An 11,377-nucleotide genomic window follows, 5' to 3' on the forward strand; every position below is an offset into this window, starting at 1 on the left:
TACTATGTAAACAGCGGAGATCTTCAGTAAAAGCTGCGTGTTAGGCTGGATGCAGATTGCCTTGCCTTGAGCATGAATTATTGATAAACAGCTCAATCGATAGTATGTCTATATGAACAAAATCGACCTGACGAAAGTTACTACATCCAAAAAATTGGGGTCTCCAAAAAATTTTTTCTATCCAAATGAAAGAGGAGAAAATTCTGAGGTCATAAATAAAAATAAAGGCAATGTCAAAATACACCGAGCGACAAAAACCAATTTTATACTATATCTATCCTCTAGTTAGGAATCGGATTTTAGTGCTGTTTAACTTTATTTTGTTCTATTTGCTCAGGTGATGGCAGCAATGTGTTTGCACCCTAACGTTAATGGGATGACAGTTTGTTTTCATTATCGGCTCTGAGATTTTCAAGACGAGCGCAATTACGTATACAGGTCAATCAACTGGATGTAAAATTAACCTTTGGCCAGTGTCCAAGAAGATTCTTGAACCGAATCATTTGAACCCGTTAAACTGGGTTAAACCTAATTATACGCAGCACGATCAATACATCATACAGTCTTTAAATTAATTGTTCATCATCATGATCAACCCATACCCGGCCCACTACAGAGCACGGATCTCTTCTCAGAAGGAAAAAGGTTAGTCCACATCTATCGCGCTGGCTAAGTACGGGCAGACTTCGCACGCCTTTGAGAATATGGAGAACTCTCAGGCATGCAGGTTCCCTCGCGGTGTTTTCCTTCACTGTTAAAGCCCCAGTAGCTCAACGGAAGAGCGGACTGAATGCCGAAAGGTCACCGGTTCGAACCCCACCCGTTGCACTATTGTCGTACCTACTCCTAGCACAAGTTTTACGCTTAGTTGGAGAGATAAGGGGAATATTAGTCATTATTTTTTTTTAAATTGCTTAAGTCGCAAATCCTTAAAAAACTTAGAGGTGCCCTTTAGCTTCTAATAGGAGGTCAACGTCTTCCAACGCTACAATTCCAGTTCCTCGGGACCCCAACATATTACGGCTTTTCGAACTATATACCTATGTACCATGCTCATTGCACTTTCTGCTACGCAACCCGCTGACGTTATAGTGTTTCGAATTTCGATGCTCGAAAACTATCAACGTCGTCGAGACTTGAAAACTCGTGCTTAGAGTGCAGAATAGATTTTTCTTTAGGTATGTTGTTGTAATTAGTACCGGGAACTCCGTGTATCACGTGCGAACGAGTTAAGAATCCGATAGTTCGTTAGTGTTAACCTTTGGCTTTCTAAGTGCACTTAAACTATTGGCTAGTTAGTTTTATTCTACTCGGGACTCTCCTGGCTCAGTGTAGAAGGTGCCGGATACGATTCCCGATAGGAGCAATTTAACACTTAATAATAAGTAGGTGGATTATTATTGTATCCCTATATATATAATTAATGTAATATTATTGTAAATTGTACATTTGAAAAGAGCAACCGCCGAGTTTCTTGCTGGTTCTTCTCGGTAGGAACGACATTCCGAACCAGTGGTAGATTATTTTGACGATTCAAAAGCACTTGTAAAAGTATAATTGAATAAAAATAATTAGAATTTGGATTTGGATGATATTCGTGACTTCTTCCGCGTAGGGCTTAGGTTTTTTATAAATCCCGTGGAAACTATAAGTTCTTCCGGTATAAAAACAAGAATATGCCCGTCCCTGGGATGCAAGCTATAGTACGCGACAGGTTGAGATGGCAATCGGGGTATGAGGTGGAGGGGACGCCCCGCACACACGATGATCTTCTTTGAAGTCGGTTTTTTGAAGTCGGTTAATAACTCTCTAAGGCTCTCTCTCTAAAGCTATTGAATATCTCCAGTCTTGTTGTAGGCAATAGAGAACCCTTTAAAGTCAATCACGAAGTCATCAATGGCGTGACGTCACGCCGTCCACTTACACCAATATAGAATAGTGGTGATCGATTGAATACTAGCTCCGTCCGTTACAATATGGCTAGATTTTACAAGGTCACACGTTTGTGATATTAACTTTTTTTTAAAGAGTACATGATGAGTTTGTTTCCGGCTCTTCTCAGTGGAAGTTCTTTCCGAATCAATGGTAGCGTCTTGCCTTCTCATATAAGTGTAATACATGCTGTCCTACATGAAATAAATATTTTATTTAAATTCATTTCATTGCTATAACTAAAACTTAGGTACTTATAATTATGCATAGGTAAAGGTCTGTCTCAGAACAAACGTTTTTCTGACACCAGCTGAAGATGATTTAGGTATACATACTTAGTATTAAATGGAATTTTTAGGGTTCCGTACCTACCTCAAAAGGAAAAAATAATCCCTTGTAGGACCTCTTTGTTGTCAGTCTGTCTGTCTGTCGTGTCTGTCAAGAAATCTATAGGGTAGGTACTTCCCGTTGACCTAGAATCATGAAATTTAGCAGGTAGGTACATCTTATAGCACAAGTAAACGAAAAGTCCAAAAACCGTTGTTTCATCACAAAACAAAAATGTAAATGTTTATGAACAAATAATTAGTATTTTCAACTTTCAAAATAAGATTGATATATCAAGTGGTGTATTATAAATGAAAGGGCTTTGCCGGTACATTCTAAAACAGATTTTGATTTATTTTTATTTGATTTATCGTGCAAAATGTCGGAAAAATACCCTCGGCACACGAGTCTGACTCGCACTTGGCCGGTTTTAGTTTTTCGTAGATATGTGGCAGCTTCCAAGATCCTCGGATACTGAGAAGGTAACTGAGCGAAGGAAGCCAATAAAGTTGTCTTCTTCCCGTAATTTGCCAACATTGAAGTATGTAGCTCAGGTGTTTAGGCGTGGGGAGAAATGTGAGAAGTCTCAAATCCCACATGTTAGACTATTTCCGTATATAGGTCTTCCTAGAAAGGGATTTTGCTTGGCTGTAATGGCAAAATGGTTAGACCACAGGTTTACGGATGTATTAACTACGGTTAGACTTTACCTACCTACGAGTATTTAAGTTTATGGCACGTTTGGAATCCTCGGTTAGCGAACTTAAGTTTTATATTGGTATAAATAATCATATTATTATCATCATCATCATCATCATCAAGAATATTTTAAAAAATCGGTCAATTTCGAGTCGAACTCGCACACGTAGGGTTCCGTACCATCATTCAGAAAAAAACACTTAATTTTTTAAATTTTCATTTTTTTATTATTTTTTGTTATAGCAGCAATAGAAATAAGTAATAACCATTCTGTGAAAATTTCAACTCTCTATCTATTTCGGTTCATGAGATATTGCCCGCTACCAAACATACGAACGGATGAACAGCGGAGGCATTGGAATAGGGTCCTGTTGGCACCCTTTTGGTATGGAGAGGGCCCTAAAAAGGTTCTGACAACTCAGCATAGAGGAGCTTTGATACGATAAGACCCTGGTGAAATTGAAATTGGTGAGAATATGCTAGATCATGTTTAAAGCGAGGATTACCGGCGCGCAATTAAACAGAATTAAACCAATAACGCGTCAGTGTTATTTCGTAGAAACCCCGAAATTTCGGCACACCTCAGAGTATTAGACTCGCACAGCTTAGTCAAGCGTCAGAGAGGTTTGATAGCTTTTTTAACCTCTTTTTGAAAGCCTTTGTTTAAAGTACAAAGCAAAATAAATCAATAAATAAATGTATATTTAACACACAGAACAATGCATGGGAGAAATATACAAAATATGTAAGAAACTACAATTTTTTTCATATATTTTTTATTCAGTTATTAGCCCTTGATTGCAATCGCACCTGGTGGTAAGTGATCATGTAGTCTAAGATGGAAGCGGGCTAACCTGGAAATTAAAACTAAACTTAAAATTACGAGTTGATCCTAGCAGCGCGTATAAGAAACAAGGAAGCGAATAGCTTCATAGAAGTTCGCAGAATTTCAATTTTGTAGGGGTGCAGATCTTACCTGCCTAAAGAACCTACGCTTAAAATATTGAGATAATGTTTTTAACGTTAATATCCGTAGGGACCTCTAGATAGATTAATTAATTAATTAATTAAGATTTTCGATTAATTACATAATGGTAGACCATTATGTAATTAATAGAAAAGGGTACGACCCTCAGCAAGTAAAATACAATGTAAAGTGATTTTCTTTGTGAAATCGTCTCTACCAAAGCGGTCAAGCGTTTCCAATGTGGTTTCTTTTGTTCGCCCAGCATTGTTCTTAGAAAAAACCTAGCTACTTCTGTATACAAGTACTACCAAGGTTTTCTCAGGGTTTAATGATGGAATCAAACCCTTGAGTAGTATAACCACTGTGGTCTCCCGTTGCCGGTGGTATAGGGGAGCACAGTGGTTATGTCGGCCTCGTACCGACTAAGAACCTCACGAAGTTCCATCCCACCGCTGATGACGGAGCACAAGGGACCGACAACGCCTCGTTACTCCGCCAGTGGATGTCCGCCGCAACAGACCCACCACTGGGGCACTACTTGCCTTCAAACACCGTTAGAGGCATGCCGGAACCACATCACGCCAACCAACCCGAGGACCACACTGTGAACGACGGAGTGCCCCGTGTCGATCATCGACAGGTCCTCCCGAGGGCTACGCAGTTCGCGCAAAGGGCAATTTCCCCCCCCCCCATGTTCCCCACCTACATCAACGCAAGTAAAGTTGCAGGCAAAAGCCAGTTTACAGTGAATATTTTATACCCATAAATATTTGAAGCAAATACCTGCCCATAAATGTTAGCATAATTACTTATAGAAGGCCTAGACATAAAACATAGCTATAACTTCCTAGAAAACATTTAAACGTCATTTTAATAAAATGCTAAAAAAAGCTCTATTCGCCAACTACTCTGCACAATATGTCACGCATACCAAATTATAGTGAATTGCTGTTATTCGAAAACTATCTCTTTTGTCTATCAAATAAAGTTCATTTTTGGTTTACAATAATTGTAATTATTCAGAAACCGATCTAGTTCAATGTAAGTTGTAACGCTTTCGCGTCCGAAATTACCGTTTTCTTCGTAATTGGATAATAATAATAGATTTACTACCACTAATCTTTTTTTATTTCCGACCCTTGTGATATAAAAATAACTGCAATTTTTTTCCAGGAAAATTAACCGCTTTATTCGAGTCTACTTTTACTAGGCAGTGTACTTGATGCCCTCCCTCAGGCACAGTGGTAAGTCGTCTTATTAGTTGGAGGTCCCGGCTTCGATTCCCGGCAAGGAACTTTATCACACTAATATTATAAAGGCGAAAGTTTGTATGTGTGTGTGTGTGTGTGTGTGTGTGTATGTTTGTTACTCCTTCACGCAAAAACTACTGGACGGATTTGGCTGAAATTTGGAATGGAGATAGATAATATCCTGGATTAGCACATAGGCTACTTTTTATCCCGGAAAATCAAAGAGTTCCCACGGGATTTCAAAAAACCTAAATCCATGCGGGCGAAGTCGCGGGCATCGGCTAGTAACTTCTAAATTTCTGGTCTTGTCTGGTGGTATGCTGCGGCCGTGGCTAGTTACCACCCTACCGGCAAACCCGTGCTGACAAGCGATTTAGCATTCCGGTACGATGTCGTGTAGAAACCAAAGGAAGTTTAATGAAAACTGCCATCCCCCTTCCAGGTTAGCCCGCTTCCATCTTAGACTACATCATCACTTACCACCAGGTGAGATTGCAGTCAAGGGCTAACTTGTATCACTAGTCACAGTATACAGAGAGACACAGGAGTCCAACGCCTTTGATATCGTGGTAGGTATTATGACCACGACAACCCTTTAACATTGGGCCCTAACTACGTAGATCAGATCGGGTCGTTGTTAATCCCGTACTTGCACGATTGTTCTGCCTAGCCTAGAGGCTTCGTCAAACCCCTTTACGTAATCTATACTTACCTAATAAATAAAATTAAAGTGTCTATCTGTAATCCATACTAATATTATAAATGCGAAAGTGTGTCTGTCTGTCTGTCTGCTATCTTTTCACGGCCCAATAGTTTAACCGATTCCGACGGGTATAGAGTTAGCTTATAACTAAGCGGGGAAGTTAAGCGGGGTTGGATTGGACATAGGCTACTTTTTATCCCGAAAAATCAAACAGTTACCACGGGATTCCTAAAGACCCATCCGTTTAACCGATTTATATGAAATTTGGTACCGAGGTAACTTGGGTCCGTGTAATTAACATAGGCAACTTTTTATCCCAGAAAATCAAACAGTTCCCATGGGATCTTTAAAAACCTAAATCCACGCGGACGAAGTCGCAGCCATCCTCTAGTTTCGAAATAATTACCTCATATTGAGCTTATATGGTTCTTTGAACTGTACCGTAACTGAATCACACGTTTTGTAAATTTTTGTCCGTCTTTAACTTTTATAACGTCATACCGGAAAGCTCACGGCAGCACGACTTTGCTGGTAAGGTCCTTGAGATAGGATAGCGTTAATACTTGACAAGAAAAACCTCTACTCATGAACGTGTAGGTAATGTATAGGCGCGCTTTGAAAAGTTTCATACGATAACAACGCTTCGCGCATTGGCATGAAAAGTTTCCAAGCAAAATGTTGCCAAAAACTCAAAACCGGACAACTGCGAGTCAGACTCGCGCACCGAGGGTTCCGTACTCGTGTAATTTTTCCGACATTTTGCACGATAAACTTGATCAAAAACTATTATGTTTGAAAATAAATAAAAATCTGTTTTAGTATATACAGATAAAGCCCTTTCATTTGATATCCCATATTGATATAGTTACGAGTATCTTACTTTGAATATCGAAAGACATTTTAATTTTTTTTTAATGTTGTAACCACAAATTCGCTGTTTTCGGATTTATTCCTTTACTTGTGCTATAAGACGTAGCTAACTGCAAACATGACTCTATGTCAACGTGAAGTACCCTATAGGTTTTCTCGACAGACACGACGGCCGGACAGACAGATAGACAGAAAGACAACAAAGTGATCCTATAAGGATTCCGTTCTTCCTTTTGAGGTACGGAACCCTAAAAATATTTATAAGTAAATTATAACAAAAAGTTTCGATATCTTTGTTATAAAATTAATCTTGTAGCCCGCGCGCCTCCCTGTCTACGGGTTTTGGCAGCCTAACTTACTTTTATGTTATGTTAATTTCGGCAATTTATCACGAAGTTATGTTATGCTTAGCTAGTGCCAAAAGAATGGGGCCTCTTTATAATTTATTAGATATCTTGGCGTTCTCCCACGTATAATAGCTCGAACTTTTATCTGCTTTTATTTTGAGGCTTTTCATATGAATAGAAGAAAATTATACAAAGATTTTTGACAGGCTGAGTTTAGGAGGAAGATCTATGTAATATGTATCTAAATATATAAAAGGAAAGGAAAATGTAACTGACTAACTGATTTATGTAACATCTTTTTTACTTACAATCTTGCAATAAAGGAATTGAATTGAATTGAATTGAATTGATTGACTGACTGACTGATCTATCAACGTACAGCTCAAACTACTGGATGCATTGGGTTTGGCATGCAGGATAGTTATTATGACATAGACATCCGCGAAAGGATTTTTGAAACTTCAACCTCTAAGCCCTAAGGGGGTAAAATAAGGGTTTAAATTTCGTGTGGTCCACGCGGACGGAATTGCGGGCATAAGCTTAATAATTTATAGGATCTCTTGGGTACTCTTTCACGTGAACTTTGGTCTGATTTTATTTTGAGGTCTTTCATGTGAACAATAGAAAATTATACAGAGATTTTTGTGACTAGATCCGTTCTCAGTAGCGGGCCGGCAATGTGTTGATGATGAACTTTATGATTGCACTCGTATATTTGAGTAACTTTGAAAAGTTTCAAGATTTGCCTACTCTGCGAGCTTTTTCTATATTATACCTAAAATACTTAACTAACTTTACTTACGCGATTTTGATATTCTCCAACACAAAACCCTATTTTACGATCAAAATAATTATTTATTCTACAAAGAGATGCATAACCAGGGTCGAACTTCGTACCCACCATATTATGGAAGGCCGATGTCTTAACCAGAGGGCCATCACCGCTTTTATGTACCTACTTAATAGTATGCGTAGATAACTATGCTGAAGGTATAAATTATCCGGAAAGGTCAAAATGCATTATTCGCATGCCCCACTGGTACACGAATATATTATTGTAGATAGATACCTACTAGATAACATGGCTAGTGGCTAGATACCTAACATGGAAATATAAATTAATGCAGATTTCATTCCATAAATTAGTTGTAAAAGACCTTTATTCATGAAAAACTTATAAGTTTTAGGTCAAACGGAAGTAGATACCAACCTCGCTTAATTTCAAATATTTTTTTGTATTTTCAATAATTTTTGGGGTTCCGTACAAAAGGAAAGAAGGAACCTTCTTATGACCACTTTGTTGTCTGTCTGCCTGTTTGTCCGTCCGGTAGATAGGTCTTGTAGCACAAGTAAAGGAAAAAATCCAAAAACCGTGAATTTGTGGTTACATCACAGAAGAAATTCCAATGTGTTCACGAAATAATTAGTTTATTAAGTAAATCATAAACTAATTTTTTCGTGAACACATTGTAATTTTTTTTCAGTGGTCTTATAATATCTTGTACGATGGTACGGAACCCTTCGTGTGCGAGCCCGACTCGCACTTGACCGGTTTTATTCATAATAAGTAATATTAGGTAAGTAATTATAGGTATCTTTTTTATAGTAACATAGACTTGCGATTGACGACGATTTATAGGCACACTTTGATGAATAATTTTCTGATGAGCTTACGGAAGTCAAAAAGTATTTGTGAAAATATCAACTCACCAACCATTGAGCGTAAGTATCTAAGTATATTAATTCTGAATCTAGTAATTTTTACAATGCAACGTAAAAAGGTACCTGTGCATATTTATAGTCGTATTTTTTCAATAATAAAATAAAGATTATAGGTAAAATCACGACAAAGTACATTCTATAAAAAAATATGAATTTTCCGCTAAAATGACATTGTAACATCTAACAGAAAAAATCTAAACTTACCTTTATTCCAAACCAAAATCTTCGAATCTATTGACACAAAAACACTAAAAACTAACACTAAACTCTACACTAAACTTACAACTTTCAAGTTTAAAATTTATACAATATTTACACAATGTATATTCAGCTAACCTTTTTATACACCACTAATAATAATTTATTTACGCATTGTATAACTTTAAACACATACCTAAGCAAAGTGACCTTTTACAGTTTTTCGAAATGAACTGTATAATTTCGCGCAGAGTTTTTTTATACACCACTTTTAATTTATTTACGCACTGTATAACTTCAAACACCTAAGCAGAATGGTATTTTATAGGGTTTTATAAAATGAACGGTATAATTTCGCGTAAACTTTGATCAGATTACGAGCAAAAGTGGCGTTCGTACCCACTGGTAGTCGGAAGCTCACTGAAAATTGAAATGCTGAAAGTCTTCAGGCATGCGTGGTGGAATGCCATTCATTGAAAATCCTATGAATTTAGCCCTTGCCACAATGTGGGGTTTTGCTTCATTTTATTACATTGATAAATGCCGTTTCACATCGTTAGGGGTTGAAATTTGGGAAATTCTGAATCGATTAAACTGGCTCTATACGTGAGTTACAGTCAGACTCGTCAGACTTCATAACTGTTTTTGACTGCAAAATAACTAACTGACTATAGCGAGGTTGGCTTAAAAGCCTTCTAGGCAAATGTGCTCGGGTCAGGGGTCCGATCCCAGGCATGTACGTACCTCTGACTTAAATATAACTTACTTTTACCGAAAAACCGATGAAGGAAAACATCTTGAGGGAACCTGCATGCCTGAAAATTCTCCATTATGTTCTCAAAGGTATGTGAAGTCTGAAAATCCGCATTTGGCCAGCGTGGTGGACTATCATCTTCATTATCATCAACTCATTGCCGGCTCACTACTGCGCATATTGAATACTTGAAAAGAGCAAGCGCCGAGTTTCTTGCTGGTTCTTCTCGGTAGGAACGGCATTCCAAACCAGTGGTAGATTATTTTGACGATTCAAAAGCACTTGTAAAAGTTTAATTGAATAAAAATATTTTGAAATTGAATTTTGAATTTGAATGGGCCCCTCCTCAGAATAAAAAGAGTTTGCCTATAGTGTAACCATACTACTTACTCCCTCAAAATTCAAGGTTCAAAGTATTTTTGTTCAATTAGAGACTTTTCCAAGTTCTTTTGAATCGTCAAAAGCATCTACCACTGGTTCGAAATGCCTTTCCAACCGAGAAGAACCAGCAAGAAACTCGGCGGTTGCTCTTTTCAAAGATTTGATATACAATCGAGATGGATACTCATTCCATCATCATTATTATTATCAGCCCATCACCGGGTCACTACTAAGCACGAGTCTCCTCTCAAAGTGAGAAGGGTTCGGCTGTATTCTAACCCCGCTTGCCAAGTGCGGATTGGCAGACTTCACACACCATATTTGAGAACATGGAGAACTCTCAGGCATGTAGATTTTCACACGATGTTTTCCTTCACCGTTAAAGCAAGTGATATTTAATTGCTTAAAACGCACATATTTGCGAAAAGTTAGGGATGCATGCCCGGGATCGAACCCTGGAACCCCCGTCTAGGAAGACTATCACCGCATCACCCCTTCCCATTAAATTAACGCATTTGGCCTGCAATCAAAATGCCTTTATTATAACTAGACGACTTCGTCTACGTGGATTTAGGTTTTTTTTAAATCCCATAGGAACTCTTTGATTTTCCGGGATAAAAAGTTATCATGCCAGTTTCCAGGATACAAGCCATCTCTGTACATATGAATCGGTTAAACGTATGGGCCTTTAAGATTCCCTTTGGAACTCTTTAATTTTCTGGGATAAAAAGTAGCCTATATGTCCTTTCCCGAGATGTAAGCTAACTCTGTACCAAATTTTATGTAAATCGGTTAAACCGTTGACCCGTGAAAAGCTAGTAAACAGACAGACACACTTTCGTATTTATAATATTAAGTACTAGAGGATGCCCGCGACTTCGTCTGCGTGGATTTAGATTTTTATAGATCCCATGGGAACTGTTTAATTTTCCGAGATAAAAAGTTGCCTATTTCGAGTACAGGGACGATATCTACTTTGGTACTTTTCATACAAATCCGTTAAGTAGATGGGTCTTTAGGAATCCCGCGGGAACTGTTTGATTTTCCGGGATAAAAAGTAGCCTATGTCCGTCCACGGGATATAAGTTAACCCTGTACCAAATTTCGTTAGAATGGGTTACACTGTTGGGCCGTGAAAAGGTAGCAGACAGACAGACAGACAGACAGACAGACAGACAGACAGACACACTTTCGCATTTATAATATTAGTATGGATGGATAGACTTG

General features: G+C 38.1%; 1 protein-coding gene across 1 annotated transcript in view; it reads right to left on the bottom strand.

The window, feature by feature from the left end:
• The window catches only part of LOC123877484 (octopamine receptor Oamb), a 101,157-nt gene extending 91,736 nt beyond the window's left edge, over window positions 1-9,421 (bottom strand). The window contains exon 1 of the mRNA XM_045924283.1: window positions 9,022-9,421. The gene's annotated coding sequence lies outside the window, so the exon portion shown is untranslated. The remainder of the gene's footprint in view (window positions 1-9,021) is intronic.
• Window positions 9,422-11,377: the final 1,956 nt, after the last annotated feature.

This window comes from Maniola jurtina, chromosome 24, assembly GCF_905333055.1.
Source record: "Maniola jurtina chromosome 24, ilManJurt1.1, whole genome shotgun sequence".
In the NCBI taxonomy this organism is placed as follows: Eukaryota; Metazoa; Arthropoda; class Insecta; order Lepidoptera; family Nymphalidae; genus Maniola; species Maniola jurtina.